Raw genomic sequence first — 18,506 nt, forward strand, 5'->3', positions numbered from 1 at the left:
CCGCCGGGCTTGGGCTGTTGTTCCCATTTTACAGCCGTGCAAACTGAACCCTGAAACTCCAGAGCCAGCACTCTTGGCGGCCACAGCAGGGAGTACTGCAAGGAGAGGAGGGCACGGTGGGGAGGTGAGCTGGGGGCCAGGGACACAGCGGACTCTGAGCCTTCCTCAGCCCTGCTGCCATCCAGTCCATACTCAGCCTACTCTGCCTGCAGGGGGTCCTCTTCTGTCCCTCCCGTCGCCTTCCCAGGCAGCCTGTTCCCTCCAGAGAGAGGCAGTAACTGAGGGCTGCTGGGTCCGAATCTGCTGACTTAAGGCCCTGCTTGGCCGCTGAGAAACTGCGTGCCTTCCACAGTGGCCCAGCCTCTGAACCTCAGGATCCCCCAGGGGAAAATAGTGGGGGGGAAGGATCACACCCTGCAAATCCGAGAAGATGCAATGAAGCGACGTGTGAGGAGCAGTCAGCAAGGTGCCAGGCTCCAAGCGAGCCCCCAGCGCCCAGCACAGAGAGCCGCCTGCGGCCCCATTTGGCAATGAATTATGTATGGCCTTCTGGCAGCCCTGCTTACTAGGGCTGGCATTCTCCAAGCTTCCCCCCAGCCTCTATCCAGTGAGGGGCACAGGCTCCCTCGGGGGCAGGCAGCATTCTTTGTCTCTCCTGCAGGGACTCAACTGGCTTGTGGTGGCTGATGCCTCAGTCCCAGGATGCCCATTTCACAGGCTAGAGAACCAAAGTCTGGGATCAGCTCAGGAACATAATGCGGATCATAATAATAGCAGCAGCATCAATAACAACAATGTGATGGTACCAGCTGGGCTTTATTGAGCCTTCCTGAGGTGCCAGGTACATGCAACAGACAAAATCAGAGTGTCCACCTGTGCAGGCACAGTCCTAGGCATAGCAGGTGGCAAAACAAAGTCCTGCCCTCAGATTCCACTGTGGGAGAGTGGGACATTATAAATGAGCAGCTGATTAAATTACATGTCAGAGGAGGCTATGGAGGAAGAGGAAGGGGCGCAGGGGGGGTGGGAGGAGGCAGGACAGCCAGGGCGAGCCTCACTGAGGGGGTGGCCTTTGAGCAGAGTTTGGAAGGAAGTGAGAGAGCCATCTCAGGAGATGCCTGGAGAAGAATATTCAGAAAGGAGCAGCAGGTGCAAAGGGCATGGGGCAGGACAAGAGCCTGTGTCTGAGGCGCAGCTGGCCAGCTGGTGTCATGGGAGACAGCAAATTCTCAGGACATCACCATTGCCCCATTTTAGAGATGAGAAAGCTGAGATGCAGAGGGTATTTATAATCTTTGTTCATATGCTTTGCTGCAGACATATCAATGTGTCTGACTACAGTGATAGCAACATACCTCACGGGGGGTGTTAGGAAATATGTGGTATATGTCATATGATCTTTCTACAGCTGGGAAAGTTCTGAGTTCTGGAACCATCTGCCCAAGGATTTGGGGTTAGGGATGGTGGGCTTCTGTGACCCGGGTCTGCACCCTTAGTGCTATTCTACCATGCCTGCCTGCCTTGTTCACGTGCCTGCTCCTGTTTTCCTTCTTGACCAGCCTATAAATTCCCGTATCAGATACACAGCGCTGAATTTCACAGTCTGCAGACAAGAGGTGCTGTCTCCACTTGCCCACAGCTCCCAGTTAGGCCCATGCTGCACATTCCAAGTCCAGTCCAGAGAAGCCACGACCCGGGCCCACGGCTGCATTGCTCTGAGGCAGGCCCTGAGGTGGCAGCACGAAGCTCACCAAAGGATCTGCCAGTGTTGGCTGCCGGAATGGGCTTGTTCAGGCATGGGCTTGACCTCCTGACGTTTTCATCGATGGCATGGATGAGCAGTGAACGGCGAGCACCTCCTTCCGTCTCCAGCTGGCAGTGGGTGCATGAGGTGGCCCACGGAGGGGGAGTAGGTGCAGAATCAAAAGGACTCTGCAGAAGGGAGGACGGGCCGGAGGAGGGCACAGGGCCTGGGGAAGGGACCCCCACCTCCCCACCAGCAATGGCCTCCTCCCAGCCTCCCTGCCTCCAGGGCTGCCCTTGTAATCCATCCTGCAAAGCTTCCAGATTAGTTTTCCCAGTTAATCTTCCTACCTGAGCTGCCAAACCTTTGCTGTTCCCTACACCTTGCTTCTGGAGGCCCACTGTCTTCCTGCAGGAGCACACCTGGCTACCCTTACCTCTAAGCCTGTGTGCATGAGGTTTCCTGTGTCTGCCATGGCATGGAAGAAAAACTTGTAGGCCAGCCCCCAACATCAGAGCAGGTGGTCTTTCTGTAACTCCCTAGGGCCTCTCCCATCCACCGAGCTCGCCCAGTCCACATGCTCCATGTCTCCTGCAGCAATCTCCTAACCAGGCTCTCTGCCTTGGGACAGGTCCCCGCCCACTCTCAGCCAGCCTGGCAATCGAGGCCCTTCCTGATCAGCCAGGCTCTGGCCTCATGTCTGCCTGCACTCCCTGCACCTGTTCAGCCTGACAAAACTGCTTAGCGCTCTCTGTTCCTCTGAGATGACTCTGTTCCTCTCTCACTTTGGGACCTCATGTGTGCTTTCCTCTCATAGGAATACCTTTCTATGTCCCTCCCATCATCATAATTCCTCCTCCAGACTGAAACTGGCTGCCTTGCCAGTGCCCTCTAGGCTATGGTCTTAAGGGGCCTTAGGAGTCCCACAGTGGCCTGTGTCTCCCCCAGTCTGGCCGGAGCTGTGTGCCCAGGAGGTGTAAAAGAAAGCCCAGAGGGAAGAAGTGGGGAACGGAACAGCACCATTTATTGAGCATCTACTCTGTGCTAAGCCTTTTCACATAGCAAACAGCCCCGGAATGAAGGCTTGGATTACTAACTAGGCCTTTATGACAAGAGTTAGGACACCATCTGGCCTCACGCAGCAACCCTAGGCTATTGTTTTTTTTCTCAGTTTTGTTTTTGTTTTTTAGTTGACATAAAATATATGGGGCTATTCTCTTTTCATCTGTATAACGGGCATAATCCTGGATCCTATCTAACAGCATTGAGGTTAAAGGATTTAGTACATGTAAAGTGCTCCTCTGAGCCCTAGGCATACAGTAAGCATTTAATGTTCCTATTACTGGTAATTATTGGAGCTCTGGAGCCAGCCTCTGGGGCTTCAAATCTAGGCTCCTCCACTTGCTGGCTCTGTGACTCTGGGCAAGTTACTTAACCTCTCTGGGCCTCAGTCTTCCCATCTGTAAAATGGGACAAATCATGGGCTATGTTCCCTTTCTCATTGGACTGTTGGGAGGATTATTTAAGTGAATGTGTGCACAGAGTTGTTGGGGAGGGAGAAGCTGAGCAAACATTCAGTGTCATCCTAACTGTCTTAGGATCACCACCAAGGCTTTGGCTCTGACACCAGTGAGGTGTCACTCTAGCTTCTGGGGAAACTTCCAGAGTTGCCAATCTGAGTTGGGGCAGGAACGAATCTCAGAACTTGTGCAAGTTGACTTGCCATCCCTGCATCTCCTGAAACCACCCCATTCATGCCTGATGGTCAGAGTCACCAGGAAGTTCTTCCTTGTACCTCTCCTAAATCCTCTGTTGATTCCCCCAGGTTCCCATCCAGGGCTGCCTAGGAAGATGCGGGTAGGAACAGGATGCACCCCAGAGCTCCCCAGCTCAGCCCAGAATCCAGCAAGGTGTGAGGCCTCACGGGAGGGTTTGCTGGCCCTCCAAGGGCTCCCAGCTGGAGCAAATGCAGAACCACGGGTGCCCTCTGGGTGCCCAGAGGGAGTGGGCGGGTGAGCCTCCACGTGCACCTGAGGGGGGGAGGGGAGAGGGAGAGAGATGTGAGGGTCAGAGCAGGGGGCAGGCAGGACAGGGGAGACCAGCGGCCAGGGAGGGGAGGGGGTGTGGGAAACGGGGGGCCACAGGGCTGGAGAGAGAGCCTCGGGGAGGCCGGGGAGGCGCGGGAGAGAGAGGCCTCATACCAGACACTGTCTAGACGCAGCAATTATTGTCAGCTCAGAACACCCAGGCTCTGCCGGCTCAGCTGAAAGAGAGCTTAACAAAGAGGAGAGAGGGGAAGAAAGCAGGGAGAAAAGCGCCCGTGGAGCCGGCTCCTGGCCTGCCGGGTTCTTTCTCTGCCCTGCTACCCTCCTTTGTGCTCCACTGTCGGGAAAGCACTGCTCAGAGATGCCGATGGGGATGCGGCTCCTCCCGGGCCCAGAGGGCCAGGCCAGGGTCACTGTGTGGGTTTGGGGAGCGAGAGGAGGATGTTCTGGAGGGGAGTGTATTTTGCACCGGCATTTCCTTATTTGGAGGGCAGTGGCGGTAGGAACCAAATTCCTGAGGAGACAGCAGAACCCCAGCCCCAGCCTCCTCCCTGCATAGCGCTGGACCTATACCTGTCTTGGAGCCTTGGTTTTCTCATCTGCAAAATAGGAACAATACCACTACCTGGCTCAGGGTGCAATGGTGGTTAAGTCTAATTCTCTTCCACCTGGGAGGGCTGCAGCCCCTGCCTCTCATCACACAGATGGGAAAATTCAGGGCCCTATGCGACCTGGGACAGGCCATTTGCCTGCAGAGGGCCTTACCTCCATCATTCTCTGCCTCTGCCATTATTATCCCCATTTTGCAGATGAAATAATGGAGGCACACAGAAGCCAGAGCTAATTGACAGAGCTCACAGCCAGTCGGCAATGGGTTTGCATTCAGGTTCATCCCTTCATCTCAACCATGACTTGATGACATATACCCACCCCCCATAGGTGCAAGATCTAATGGCAGGTGGCTGGACCGATGGGAAAGCCACAGGCTCACGTTTACAGGCGAACAGGCTGGAGTCAGGCTTGGCTGAGCCACTGAGCCTGGTATTAAGGGCAGCTCCAGGCTGAGCAACCTGCTTCCCATCCTGGGAGAGGACAGACCCTGGCCCTGAGTGGGAAGTGGGTGTGGGTGACCCTGGGATGCCACACAAGGCCCCCTCAGAACCCTGTAGAAGTTAAAGGCATAGACCTTGCCCTCCAGCCAACACCCCAACACCTGCACCCCAGTTCCTTGGGGAGGGGGTCAGAGGCTAGTCCTGGGTTCCAGAGTAACAGGAATTTCCAGAGCAGTGGCTGGGGGCTCCTCCATTGCCATCTGTCATCCACTGCTCTGGCCTGGCCACTCCCTGGTTCTGGAAGGGTTGGACGTGTCCCCTGGGCCCTGCCTCAAGTAGAAGGCAGGGTAGTTGGTGCAGCTGATGCATACCCACTCACTCTTACACACATATACCTGGAGGCTGCCCAGAGCCAGGCCCCTGACAGGTCTCATCATATACATCCCCTCCTCAGCCTTGGGGTGCAGGCACTGGCTCAGCCCCAGCTGGCCCTCATCCCCCATTTGCTCAGTGCCCTCACTATGCCCAGCACTGGAATGGGCCCTTCTGCTCCCACACATTGGCTATAGGTCAGTTCAGACCCCTGAGCTTGCAGCCAAGGCCCACCATGACCAGACTCAGCCCCTTTCCAGAAGATTCCATCATGTCCCACACTAGCACATGTGGTTTCCTTTGCCCTTCTCTCTGCCTTGGCTCAAGCTCTTCCCTTCGCCTAACCCCACCATGTCCCAGCACAAATGCCTGGCCTCCCGTGAACCTGCTCCACTTGGTGGCACAAGCCAGGGCAGGGCCCCTCCCTGACACCTGCTAAGCCTCCTTTACCCCCACAGCTCTCCACACCGACTCCTGTCCTTTGTATCTCTCAAACCTCTTGTCCCCCCCAGTCCTGAGAGAGCTCTGCAGGCCTGGGCTCCCCCTCTGCTCTACAGAACACTTGCAAAGCTTCCAGCTGCCTCCAGGACAAGGGCCGCAGCCTTGGGCCACACAGGCTCTCTGAGGCTCACAGGCCCTGGGACCCCATCCACACCATCCGTGCCCCTCCACCCATCACTCTTCACCTAGTTAGCTGCTCCTGGTCTTCAGGCCCCCCTCTGGGAGCCTTCCTATGACCCCCGCAGAGGTCAGCCCCCTGGGACCAGCCCTCCTGGCCCCCTGCACAGTCCCCCCCCACCAGCCTGCTGCCCTCTTTCCGTTACTTCGTGCATTATTCATCACGGGCTGTGCGGCCCCTGTGTGGCCCGGCTGTGTCTGTCTGGTTTGTCACTGTGTCCCCAGTGCCCTCCCTTAGGCTCCCTCTCTAGGTTTCTGGCCTGGCCCCACTCCAAGGCAGTAGAATGGGAGCCCCAGGCCCCTTCTGCTCTCCCCTCCACGATCCATTCTCTGCCTGCGGGGAGGCGGTGGGGCATGCGGTTTTCAAGGCTGCCCTCCTTGCCCCCTGCCCCGATGGTCACCACATGGGCAAGACGTCAGGGTGCTGCCTGTTGGCTGGGGCGCACCTGGGGCTGGCCTGCGGCTGCTTGTGCTCCCCGCCCCCAAGCCCTGGGTCTACGCGCGGCCCTGGGGTGGTGATACCCAAAGGGCGCTGCCGTCAGCCCAGGCAGGGGAAGCGGCGATGGGCACCTGGGGTGGGTCGAGCAGGAGAGCCCCAAAGAGCAGGGGGGCGGAGAGGAGCCAGAGGGGTGCAGGGAGCAGCCCAGGAGGGCGGCAGTGGCCCCACTACATCCCTTCCTCTGCCGGAGCCCTGCCCGCGGCTCTCTGCGCCTCCCCTCCCCTCCGTCGGCCCTCTGCTTGCTTGCCCTCCTCTTCCCTCCCTCTCCGCGTCCCCCTTCCCCATCCTCTCCTCTCCTCTCCTCTCTGAGTCCTTCTCCCTCTCCTCTTTCCTTTCTTCTTCCTGGGTTAAAAATAATCAACTTTCTGGGAAGCAGCAGCTCCTGCTGAGCCGCCCTCCCCGCACTTGGGAGCCCCTGAGAATAGCTTTCTGCGGTTCTCAGCTCGAGCCCCTCCTCCCCCTCGCCCCCTCCCCGCGAGCTGACTAATAAGCCGGCCGCGGTGCCAGCTCCGCGGCAAAGGCGTTAACCGCTTCGTGCCCGCGGCCCCCTGAAGGCCGCCCGAAGGCGACCCGGGCGTCAGGCAGCCCTGGGAGTCCGCCCCGCAGCGTCCCAGCCCGAAGTGCTGGGTGGCACGCGGTAGCCATTTAATCAATATTGGTGGTCGGATCAACTTTGACCTCTAACCACCACACCAGCAAGCCCAGCTGTTCTTGCAACGAACTCGGGGCTGGTAGGCAGCGAAGGCCCATCAGGGGGCACATCAGGAGCGGTTTACCCAGAGGATGGGAAGAGGCTCGTGGTCGGGGCCACGTGGAGGGTGTGACCGGGCCCGTGGGGTTCCTTCCTACCGCTTGGCCTGGAGACTCCTTGCCCGCTGTGGGCACCGCCTGAGGAGGGCCAGGGCCGCGTCCTCTGAAGTGTGCGCCAGGGTCAGGGAGGGGCTAAAAACTGTCCTGGAACCCAAGGACGTCCGCCGCTGATCAGGCCTTTAGCGACCATCGACTCCCACCTTGCAAAAGGGGAAACTGAGGCCCAGAAGAGGCAAGGCAAATCCGGGGTCCTGCTGCAGACCTTAAGGGACTCAGAGCCGCCCAAGACACTCAGCTGCAGCCCTGGGAGGGCGTACGTGTGTGTGTCTGCGGGTGTACGGCTGTGGGCGGCGAGGCTGGGGGGACACGAAGGTCAAAGGTGAGGGGGTGGGTAGTGAGAGAAGGAAAGCGAGCTAGACCGGGTCCCCGCCGGCTCCGCCCACTCCGCGCGGTCCCGGCATTACCTCATCGCGGCGCACGCCCATTGGCTGGTTCCCCCGGAGGCCGGCCCAATGCGGCGGAGCCCGTTAACCCTTTCCGCCCCACTAGCCGGGCCCTGGCGGTGCCGCGGTTTCCGCCGCCTCACAGGCCTACAGGCTCCCAAGGGTCCCAGAGGTCACTTCGGGGTCGGCCCGAGGCTGGAATGCTCAGTGGTTGGAGCACAAGTCGGCCAGCTAGGCTTGGGCCCGCCCCCGCTACAGGCTGTGTGACCTTGGGCAACCAGCCTCACCTCGCTGAGCCTCCTCCCCTTATTTTCTCAGCTGTAAAAAGAAGTGAATAATGTAACTCCTGCCCCTCCTAATTCCTTCCCTGAGTACTTGCCAAGTGCCAGGCATACGTGGGCCCCGCGTTCCACGTTGCCTCCTCACTGCAAGAGGTACAGTTATGATTATAGGTTTTCATAAGAGGAAACCTGCTCAGAGCAGCGAAGCCACCTCCCAAGGTCACACAGCAAGAAAATCACAGAGCTGGAATTTGACCCCAGGTCTGTGTGCTTTCTGAACCCCCGACTCCTACCCAAATCAAGATGCTGCTTCTGCTGGGAGGTGCTGTTTCCAGGTGGCCCTGATTCTGCAGGGGGGGCAGGACTCATCCCCAGGCAGTCTGACCAACTGTCTCATGCCACTGCAACCAAATAACACCACTGACAAGCTGAAGAGCCAGGGCCTCCAGGGAGGGAAGGCTCCCTGGAGGAGGAAGGGCTGGAGTGGGACATTCAGAGGGGAAGGCAGGTGGACCCACAGAGGCAAAGGAGCTGGGTGGAGTGCAGTGGGGGTGCATGCAGAGGGGTCAGGAAGCCTGGTGGATCCCCTGGGATTAACCTGCTGGGCAAGGGTCAGCCATGGGATGCCGCTGTGGGGCCCAGGGAGGCTGCTCCAATCTAGGCAGCCCTGGGGTGCAGGAGTACAAGCTGAGTCCCACGTATGTTGTCTAAGTATTTACGAGTTATAAATCAAGCTAACAAACTGCTAAATAAAATATGTTCTGTCCTTCCTTGGCAAATACACCTTCCTAAGGACAAACACACCTGGAAGGCTGGGTTTGTATTTCAGACTCAGACTCCTGGGGTCCGTGCCAGAAATGGCAGCATCGGGAGAGGCAGCTCTGGCCCAAGGCTTCCCGTTCAGCTGCTCTTTTCTTTCTGCCCCAGGTTTTGTCCTTTTTCATGAGGGGTTTTGCATGCTCAGGTGTGGACACTCCAGCTGCGTACATAAACTCTGTCCACAGGCCCAGCAAACAGCCACCCTTGGCCACCCCTAGAGCTTAGGGGTACCCAAACAAGCAGCTCAGGCCACCCTCAGGATGATGGACGGAGGAAGTGGGCTGGGGGCCACTGAGCAGGGAATTCCAGGATCCCAGGTGCCCAGGTCATGGATCTAGCTGGGCATGTCCCCTTGATCACAAGAATTCCTTACATCATGAAGAAGGGCACAGTGACAGGCTGCTCCATCTCCCATGTTGGCAGAGTAGGTGGCACTGAAGGTTCATGGACGGATGGGTCTGCACTGGACTGGAAATCAGGAGACAGAATGACAGTTGATTTCTGTTGTGTGTTTACATGTACCAGACCCTGTTTTTAAGCATAGTATGTATGTTCAATCACTTATTTCAAACTGCCTTGGAAATAAGAACTATTAGTCTCCCCATTCTATGGAACAAAGACACTGAGGCACAGAGGGTTCAAAGACTTAGGCCCCCAGCTGGCAAGCAATAGGTCCAGATCTGAACCCAGGCAGTGGAATTGCAAAGCTCAAGTACCTCCTCCCATCAAGCCCCAGCTGGGCCTGTACCTTGCTGTGGGTCCCTGGAACAGTGTGTCCACCTCTCTGAGTTGAAAGTTTTTATGTGTGCAACTCAGGATTGCCAGAGTGGTGCTCCCTTGGACCCCTTCCAGTTCTGGCATCCTAAGGTCTCATGACCCTCCCTGGTAAGTTCCCCTGATGATCTGCCCTTGGACAGGCACGTGCTCTCAGTGACCCCCACCGCTGCCCCACCCTCTGCCCACAGGTCTCAGGCCAGGGCTCTCTAGGGAGGTCTTGTGTGTGATGCCCAGTAGTTGGGTGGATGGAGAACAGTTGGGTGTGAGTTAGGCAGGTGGGTACTGGACACCTGTTTTTCTGCAGCCAAGACAAAAGCAGGTGAGCAGCCTGGTGGGTAAGAACTTAGGCTTTGAGTTCAGAAGAGTGCAAATTCTGGCCCCTCCATGGAGCAGTGTGTAGCCTAGACACAGAACTTCTCCCTCCCAGCCTCAATTTATGCATCTGTTATGTCTCATTTGACAGCCTGTGGGGCTATCGGAATCTCATTGTACCTACCTCACATTGGGTGCTGGTGGTCAGTACTGAGAAGCAGAAGCGGTGGTCCCTTTTCCTTTTTTAGCCAGTGATTCCCAATAGGCAGGAGGTAGGACCCGTGGCTGCTCCAGCCAAGTCAACCATGTGCTTCTAGAACTCATCTCCATTTAAAACATTCCACCTCAGAGAGGCGGTCCTTGAACTGTGTAATGGGGTGTGTATGTGCTTATGTGTGGTGTGGTCTGTGTGATGTTGGGGAGAGTGTGCTGGTTTGTCTGTGTGTGCGTGTGTGCGCGCGCGCACTTGTGCTTGTGCTGTGGGGTGGTGGTAACTGGGACACTCCCCAGGGGAAGAGCTGGAGAGGAGGAGGTTGTGTGAACCAGGAACAGGGGAGAGGAGAGGGAGTGAGGGAGGGAACAGCATGTGCAAAGGCCTGGAGGCAAGAAGAGGCAGCTGGAGCTTCAAGGGACTTGAAAGTTGCAGTGAGGCTGGGGGAGGGGGCGTGGTCGGAGAGGCCATGGTGTGCAGAGCTGCCAGGCAGGCCTTTCTCTGTTAGCTTGAGGGTGTGTGTGGGAGGAGAGGCGGGGAGCTGAGAGCACTGCCACCAGTGAGGAGCAGGTGCTGGGTAGAGGTGGGGGTGTGGGCCGGAGCCCAGGCCTTATATCTGGGAGGCCAGCGGCCTGGGATCCAGCACTAAACCTCATCCTGGCTCAGCCCCTGATAGCACTAGCCTAATGGTTCTTAGACTCCCATCTATAAGCTGGTGCCAAGACTATGCGCCAAAGGCCCAAGAAAGAGCCCACGAATTGCAGCTGTTTTGGGCACTCTTTGTGCAGCTCTGGTGAAGGACTGGGCTGTCATTTCCTAACAGATTTCCCAGTGCCCCGAGAGGCTGGAGATGCAGAGGGGGGCAGGCCCTGGCACAGGGTTCAGTTTTTAGCACCACTGGCCTTCGGGCATAGAAGGGGGTCTCAACAGAGGTAGGGGGAGGGAGAGCCAGGATTTGAACCCAAGTGAGCTGACTCCAAAGGGCTCTCTCATCAGACTGCAGTAGCAACCATCATCTCAGTCCCTCAACCATAGCTGCCTTCTACTCTGCACACTGCAATGCGTCTTCTCTCTTTTGATTCTCTAGCCTGAGAGATTCCACATGGTTATTATACTAGGTTATCACCCCTGCTTCAGAGATGAGAAAACTGGCCAGAGTCCAGCCCAGGCTCCAGAGCTCCACCCCACCAGTGTACACCACGGGTCAGGTTTTCTCAGCATGCGCCCTAAAGCGGTCCTCCCATGGGGGTAACAGCAGTGGTGCAGCAGAAAGAACTTGGAGCTCAAGGCCCAGAAACAGAAGTGCTGCTGCCTACCTGCTGTGTGACCTTGGCAGAGTCTCTTTCCATCTCTGGGCCTGGGCTTACCCAGCTGCACAGTCACTCTGAGTCTGTGAAGATTTTTTGAGCATCTACTTAGTGGCAGATGAGGAAACTGAAGTTCAGAGAGCCCAGAGGACTTGCGCAAGGTCAAGCAATCCGCATAAAGTGACTTCACATTTGAATCTGGAATCCGAGAGGGTGCCCTTCCCGGCGGCCTGCTCCACGGCCAGGAGGGACGTCGCGTCCCCCAGCGCCCCGCGGCTCGGGCTGGTGGGCCCCACGCGGTTCCCGGCCCTGCCAGCCTGACGTCAGGCCGGGCCCCGCGGGGCCTAGCTCTGCGCAAACAGACGGCGCGGCCGGGCCGGGGGCGGCGATGACTCAGGGCCCCGAGACGGGCCGGGAAGCGGAAAGTTTTGTGCAAATGACATCACCGGGCCCGAGGCGGGAGGGGGCCGGCTCCGGGAAAGGCGGCCTGGCGGGCAGCCGGGCCTGGGGCGGCGGCGGGAGCGCGGGACGGGACGCCCCGCTCGGCAGCGCCGAAACTGCCGCCCCGCGGCCCCCAGCCCCGAATCCCGGCCGCGAATCCCCATCCGGCGTTCGCCCTCGAGGCGCCGGCTCCACCCGCCTGCGAAGAAACCGCGCTGCCCGGCGCTCCGGAGGCAGCGCCGCATCCATCCTGCTGCGTCCCTGCATTTTAATTACCGCGGCATTAATATTCATGAGCCGGGACTCGAGGGGGACCGCGGGCTGTCATTTCCCTCGCCCGCGCACCCCCCCGCACCCCTTTCCCGGCTGAGTCTTGGGTTTTTTCCCTCTCTCTCCCAGCCCCACCTGCACCAACAGTTGGTACACAGCAGACGTGGGGTGTATGTGAGTGTGTGCGTGATTGTGAGTGGGTGTGGGTGCCGTGGGCAGGGGCGGGGCCCTGAGGAGGGGAGGGCCGAGTGTGAGTGTGGGTTGTGCCTGTCGGGTCTGTGTGTCAATGTGTATGAGTATGTGTCTACATGCCTGTATCTGTGACTGTTTGCCTGGGTGTCTGCTTGTGTGAACTGTGTGCCCGTGGGCACATGTATGTGCCCATGTGTGGGCGCCTCTGTGTGTACAGGTGCGCATGGGCTCAAGTGAGCTGGTGCCTGTGTGTCTCTGGGCAGTCCCAGGGCCTATGGGCAGGGCTGGGGGAGGCAGCTGTGTGTGCATTCTGGCCTGGGCTTGAGGAAGGGTCAAGACTGCCTGTGTGTGCAGGGCCTGACTGTACAAATGGGGAAACTGAGGCCTGGAGAGAGACTGGGCCTTGTCCAAAGTCACCTTGTTAAGTCAGTGGCACGGTGGGCCCAGAGCCCAGGGCCTGGCTGCTCAGCTGTCTCCCGGTTCCCCGCTGTTGTTTATAACAGTGGTAAACAGAATGTGCTGAGCTGGCACCTCTCAGGTGAACCTTCCAGCAACTCTCAGGTGAACTTTCCAGCAAACCTGTGCATCAGGTGGTGCTATTAGCATATAGGGAAACTGAGGCAACTGGTCTGGTTAGTGAGGGGTGGAGTTGGTGCCCAGAAACATTTAAACCCAGAGTTCCTGGCACTAACAATTGCATCGTGCTACCACCTATGGAATTGTGGGAGGTCCTCACTGGGGTGACCTGGGGGTACCTGAAGGTCCCTTACGGCCCCAGGCACTGCCTGTGCCCAGGCATCAGACAGGGTGTTTCACCAAAAACATGGCTTACTGTCTGCTTCCCTCCTGAGTGGCTCCACTTGGCTGTGGTTCTCCCTATCCCCTCCCATTGCTTCCCCCACCCCAGAGCCTGCCCCAGCCACCCTGCACCTCAGGGGCTCCAGAGGAGGAGGTCCTGCTTCACAAGGGAGCAGAGAGACTTTGAGGCTGCTGGCCCTCCTCCTCCCTGGGCTGGGGTCAGTGACTCATTCATTTCTTCATCCAACAAACGCTTAAGTGCCTACTGTGTGCCACTCACTGTTCTGGGCACTGGTGGCTCTCTGAGTTTACAAGGAGCCCATGCTGCTCTGTCCCCACCCCACCTGGGGTGGGGGCCCCTGGGCTCTAAGGGCATCTGTACACAGAAGACAGCTTCCCACCGTGAGCCCTGCCACAGAGAGCCAGGAGAGGCCAGTCAGAAAACGGCTGTGTGGTCTTTGGGCTAGTCGGGCACCAGCCAGTCCTTGCTGGGCAGCCTTGATTCCCTCTCCTTCTGGAACTTGTCCTCCTTTGGCCTCTAAGCCAAATCATCCTAGGGGCGGGATGACCCGTCTTTCCCTGGGTGAGCCGGGGCCATCCTCCCTCTCACGTCCACCCTGCCCCAGGCCTGTCTTTCTGAGCGCTCAGAACAAGCTGACTGTTCCTTCGTCTCTGGGCTGGAACTCACGTCCCAGTCACGTCCCCAGAGCCTTCCCTCCCCTCCCAGAGTAGTTGTACAGGAACACAGATCAGGGGAGAGGTACAGTCTGGGACTCTGGGGACAAAGTAATGGGTTCACTGGGCTTCACAGGTGCAATAGGAGTTCGCCCTGTGGGTGGGGGGAGAAGGGAAGAGAGGTACCCAGGCAGAGGAAATGGCTCAGGGGGGTGACTGAAGCCCCTATTCCAGGCCAACGGTGAGAGATTAGGGGGAGCGGAGGAACAGACTTTTCTCCCAAAGAGCCTGAGGCAGTACAGCCCAGTGATGGGCTCTCAGGGGAGCTCCCTCCCCTCCACTGCCCCAAGTGACAATACCCCTCTCACTGTGAGAGCTTGGTGGAGCAAGCCACTGAACCCCCATTTCCCCATCTGTCAGATGAAGGGGAGCAACACATTTCTTTTGCTGGATTATATTCACTGCCTGTAAAGCACCTAGCACAGTGCCTGGTCCTCCTATAGGGACAGTCTGAGCTCCAGGATGCAGAGGCCTCTGAGATAATGGTTTCCATTTAGCTCAGAGAGGATTTAAAGATCAGCCTGTGGCCCCACTGCATGGCCAGTAGGGAGGAGATTGGTGAGGACAGACTTCTGCGAGGAGTAGGGCCAGGCTGAAGCCTCATTGGTCAGGAAGGCTAAGGCTCCAGGCAAGAGGGGGGTCCCGAACACCCTGCAGCCCCGCCTGCTCAGCTGGGTGCAGACCTCTGAGGTGGTTGCCATCCTCAACCATCACTCAAACAGCTGGAGGGCCAGCAGACAGGGGGGGGCAGTGGGGACCCACCAATACTCCTTCCTGCTGCAGCCTCCCACATCTCTCTGCCTTGCCTCCTGACTCCCTGCTCCCCTCTCTCCTTTGAAAATTTACTCTTTCTTTCTTTCTTTTTTCTTTTTTTTTTTGGAATAGTAATACCTGTAGGTGGCAAAAAAAAATTCTAAAGGAAGCGCTGTAAAAGATCATGCAATGCAACCTGACCCCATGCTTCTAGCTTTTCGCATCAGTTTCCAGGATGTTTTGCTTCCTATAGAACTGTTAGAGATGATGTTCACCTCTGCCCAAAGACCTTCAATGGCTCCCCATTTTTATAGAGCAAAGGTGGCTTTCTAAGCCTTCACAGCTCAGCCCAGCACCGGCGCCACCCCTCCTGCTTCTCCCCGTTGCTCTCCACGCCCCGCAGCAGGATACATCTCCTGATGTCACGTCTTTGCCCCTGCTCTACTGGCCTCCAGGAATGGCCCCTGCCCTCCACAAAAGTTGCTCTTCAAGGCTGAAGACCAGCCTTCTCTACTCCTGTCCTCTGTGCTTCCTCCCCCAGTTCCGTCCCTCCCCATCCTCCACACTAAACCCCTCCTCTCTCCTGCTGCTCCCATAGCACTGGGGGAACTTGTATGTGGTACTTTTCACATCTCACTTTCTTGAGAGTCTCACTGAAGTCTTGTGTCCTCACTCAGCTTCTCAAAGGCCCAGTCAAGTGTCCTTATTTTTGTTGCCACCTACCTCAATGTCTTACACATAGCAGGGGCTTTAAATGTTTAAAAACATTCAACTTGCTTTTTCTTTAGGGATTCAGGCTCTAAGCCAGAAGATCAGGGTTTGCATCCGGGCTCTTTGATTCCCTAGCTGTGTGTCCTTGAGAAAGTGGATCGACCTCTCTAAACCTCAGTTACTTCATCTGGAAAAGTAAGTTACTAATAAAACCTCCCTCCAAGAATAACAGTGAGATCATGCTGTATGTAAAACGCACAGCACAGTCCTGAAGCCGGGAGTAACTGACATGTTCTCCTCTTTAGTGTTGTGGTATTCAGTATCACGCAGGCTTGTCCAAGGTTACCTGTCCAGTCTGGGGCAGTGCTGGACTCCACATGCATCTCCTCACATTCCAGTGCTCTTTACTTCCCTTTGGTGAGTGAGGATCACAGGCTGCTGTCTCTGTGCTGCAGATAGGATAACAAGATCCAGAGAGGACAAGATGCTTACCTGGGGTCACACTGCACTTTGAGCAGAGCAAGGGTCAGCCCACCTGCCAGCTCCCCACAGCCCCAGTGAGACTCACCATCCTGACTGGGAACCTCTGCTCCTCCTGGTGGCCAAGAGATTAGCAAAGTGGGGCCCTCAGAGGCCTGGTGGCTTCTGCAATTGGGGTAGTCACTAAAGCAAGCGGACCTCACTTACAGGGTGCAAGAAGCTACGTGTGCTAAGTGCGCACAGGCACCATCTCCTTCACTCTTTCCCAGTGACCCTGGTAACCCTCTCCCAGGAGTACTCACTCAGCTGCCTGGGACACCCTGGCTCATAAAGAAAGGATAAGGCCCTGAACCCCCCACTCACTAATGGGGACAAAGGGCTTTCACAGCAGCCCCAGGCCTGGAGGCCAAGCACTCTCCAGGCTCAGGGGCACTTCCCAGGTCTCGCAGATCATCTGGGGGCCCCTCCCCAGCCCTGGCCCCGCAGAGCCTGCCCAACTGTGCCTCTGAGCCACACCCAAACTCTTCCCAGCTTTGCCAGGGAGACTGGAAATTTCTGCTCAGCAGCTTCTCTGGGAAGATTTCGAAACAGCTCAGCAGGGGACCGGAGGAGGAGCCAGGCAGCTAACAGGCTCGACATTCTCAGGTTCTGCTCAGGGGGGACAGGGAGGGGGCTTTTGTAGGCCTTGGTGAGTCCCTCAGAAATAATAATAACAAACGACAGGCTCCAACAACAGTGACTGCGTCCTGAGAGCTTACTGTGTGCCAGGCCCTGTGTGCTAACAGTTGCATGGTGTCATAGAACCTTCCACATCCAGGCAAGGGTGGCACTTGTAACCCATTTCACAGATGAGTAGGAGAGGCTCAGAGTGGTGCCGTTGGTGCCCAGGCCACACAGCTGGGAGCTCAGGCCAGGCCAGGCCTGTGCCACTTTCCCTAACTGGCTAGGAGCAGCAGGGCCAGAAGGGCCAGATGGTGGCTGGGGTGGGAGAAACCCTGGGCCCTTAAAGTCAGCCATGGGCTGACCAGAATCTGCAGTACAGGGAAAGGCAGGCTTGGAACTGGGGTCTCTGTCTGCCTGTAGGAGTGTCCTCCTGGGGTACTTGAGTCCCCTTGGAGACTCCAAGGGGTCTGGACACTTCTACTACTGGTGCTAGTAAACCAATACTTCCAGATACCCCTCCCCCCACCCCGGCCCTGGGGCTGGGGTTGTCTGGCACTTTGCCGCCCAGACAAGCACACTCACTACCTTCCTGGGGCTCCTGGCAAAGAAACTGGTCAACTTTGGCCAAAGGCTAAAGCGTCCCTACTTTGTGCCTGGCCCCGAGCCCCACAGGGTTGTCTCCAGGCCTAAAGTCACCACGGGGTGTTGGGGTGGGGGCTGAAGGTAGAGTCTAAGGCCTGGCGCAAAGGAATGGAGTGGGCATCAGACACCCTAGTCAGGCACAGCAGTGACCACCCTCCCTGGACTCAGGTTCCCCACTGGGCAAATGGGCACACCTACCCCTTCCCTGGGGCAGCCGAGGATTCAATGGGCTCCTGGGGAACGGCTCAGGAAGGCGAAGGGGGCCACCCTGGGCCTTGCTACCCGCTCCCCAGGGTCCCGCCACCCCCGCCCTGGCCCCGGCGGGGCGGCCGAGGGCGACGCGCACAGGGCTGGGCGGCGGCGGCGCTGGCCCAGGCGCCCAGTTCAGCGGAAAGGAATGTCGTGCTCGGCGGGGGAGGCCGTGGCCCCCGAGGCCGTGTAAACCCCGCTGCCCTCCCCGGGCCTCATTTATTGCGGCCCTAAAGCCAGGCTCGTTCCGCCAGCAGCGCTGCTCGCCGCGTCCACGGAATGACTCACCCGCGCCCCCCGCCGCCGACTCCCGCCCCCTCCCGGACGCTGCCATCAGACCCTCTCCAGTGCTCGCCCAAAGTTGGGGAGTCTCCAAATGGGGGTGCGCGCGCGCCCCCCGCCGCCCCGCGCCGCGGCGCGCCCTCCCCGCCCCCTTCCGCCCCCCGCGCCCGCCCGCGCTCTCCCTCCCTCCGTCCCCCTCCATAACTCAAAAGCTTGTCAGGCTGGTTCCAGACTCCTGGCGCCGGGCTCCGCTCCAGGAAAGAAAAAAAAGGAGAATGAAAAAGGGGGAAAAGCCGGCGCGAGGGAGCGAGAGGGAGAGAGAAAGGCCCGCGGAGCCAAACTGTGCGCCCCGCCCCGCTCCCCCTAACCCTAATGGGGAACCCCCGCACCCTCGGGGGCAGAGGGCGCGCGCGCAGTGCAGATCAATTATTTATGGTCGAATCAATTATTTAGCCGCTCCGGGAAGGGTAGGGGCAGGGCCGTAAGGCCGGGGAGCGGGGAGCGGCTGCGGAGACCACCCCGCCGGAGGGCGCGGCTCTCCCGCTGGGCCTCGGGGGTCGGGCCGCGTCCCCACCCCGGGGGTCCTGTTGTGAGAAAGCTGCCGCGGGGTGGGCTCCGGGAGGAGCGTGGGGGAACCCTCGGAGGCGGGAGAGACAGCTCCGCAACCTCCCAATTAGAAGGGGCCGCAGCGTGGGCTGCAAAGGGCCGGCTGGTGTGGGGGGAGGGGCGTGAGAAGAGCCTGGCCTGTGAATTCTTTCCCTCCTTTCTTCATTCATTCCCATCTTTATTACGACCCCACTGTGCGCCTCTGTGTGTACAGCTGAGGGCTGTGGTAGGAGAGGGGTTAAGAGCAGGAATTTAGAGTTAAGAGCTAGGTCCTCATCCTGGTTAGTGCTGTATTCTCCCCTGCTGTGTGCCCTTAGGCAAGGGACTTGCCCTC

At 58.2% G+C, this 18,506-nt stretch overlaps 1 long non-coding RNA gene across 5 annotated transcripts; it reads right to left on the bottom strand.

Annotated features, from left to right (window-relative positions):
* Nucleotides 1-797: 797 nt before the first annotated feature.
* On the bottom strand, nt 798-17,821 carry LOC140846519 (uncharacterized). 5 transcript variants are annotated; one of them, XR_012125688.1, is made up of 5 exons: nt 17,772-17,821; nt 15,819-15,895; nt 15,597-15,699; nt 9,117-9,211; nt 798-3,774 (listed from the first exon to the last, which is right to left on the bottom strand). It is a non-coding gene; the product is annotated as an uncharacterized lncRNA (long non-coding RNA). The 5 variants fall into 5 exon arrangements; XR_012125686.1 differs by lacking the exon at nt 17,772-17,821 and adding an exon at nt 17,234-17,648; XR_012125685.1 differs by lacking the exon at nt 17,772-17,821 and adding an exon at nt 16,033-17,207.
* Nucleotides 17,822-18,506: the final 685 nt, after the last annotated feature.

The sequence above is a fragment of the Manis javanica genome, chromosome 2 (assembly GCF_040802235.1).
Source record: "Manis javanica isolate MJ-LG chromosome 2, MJ_LKY, whole genome shotgun sequence".
Classification (NCBI taxonomy): domain Eukaryota; kingdom Metazoa; phylum Chordata; class Mammalia; order Pholidota; family Manidae; genus Manis; species Manis javanica.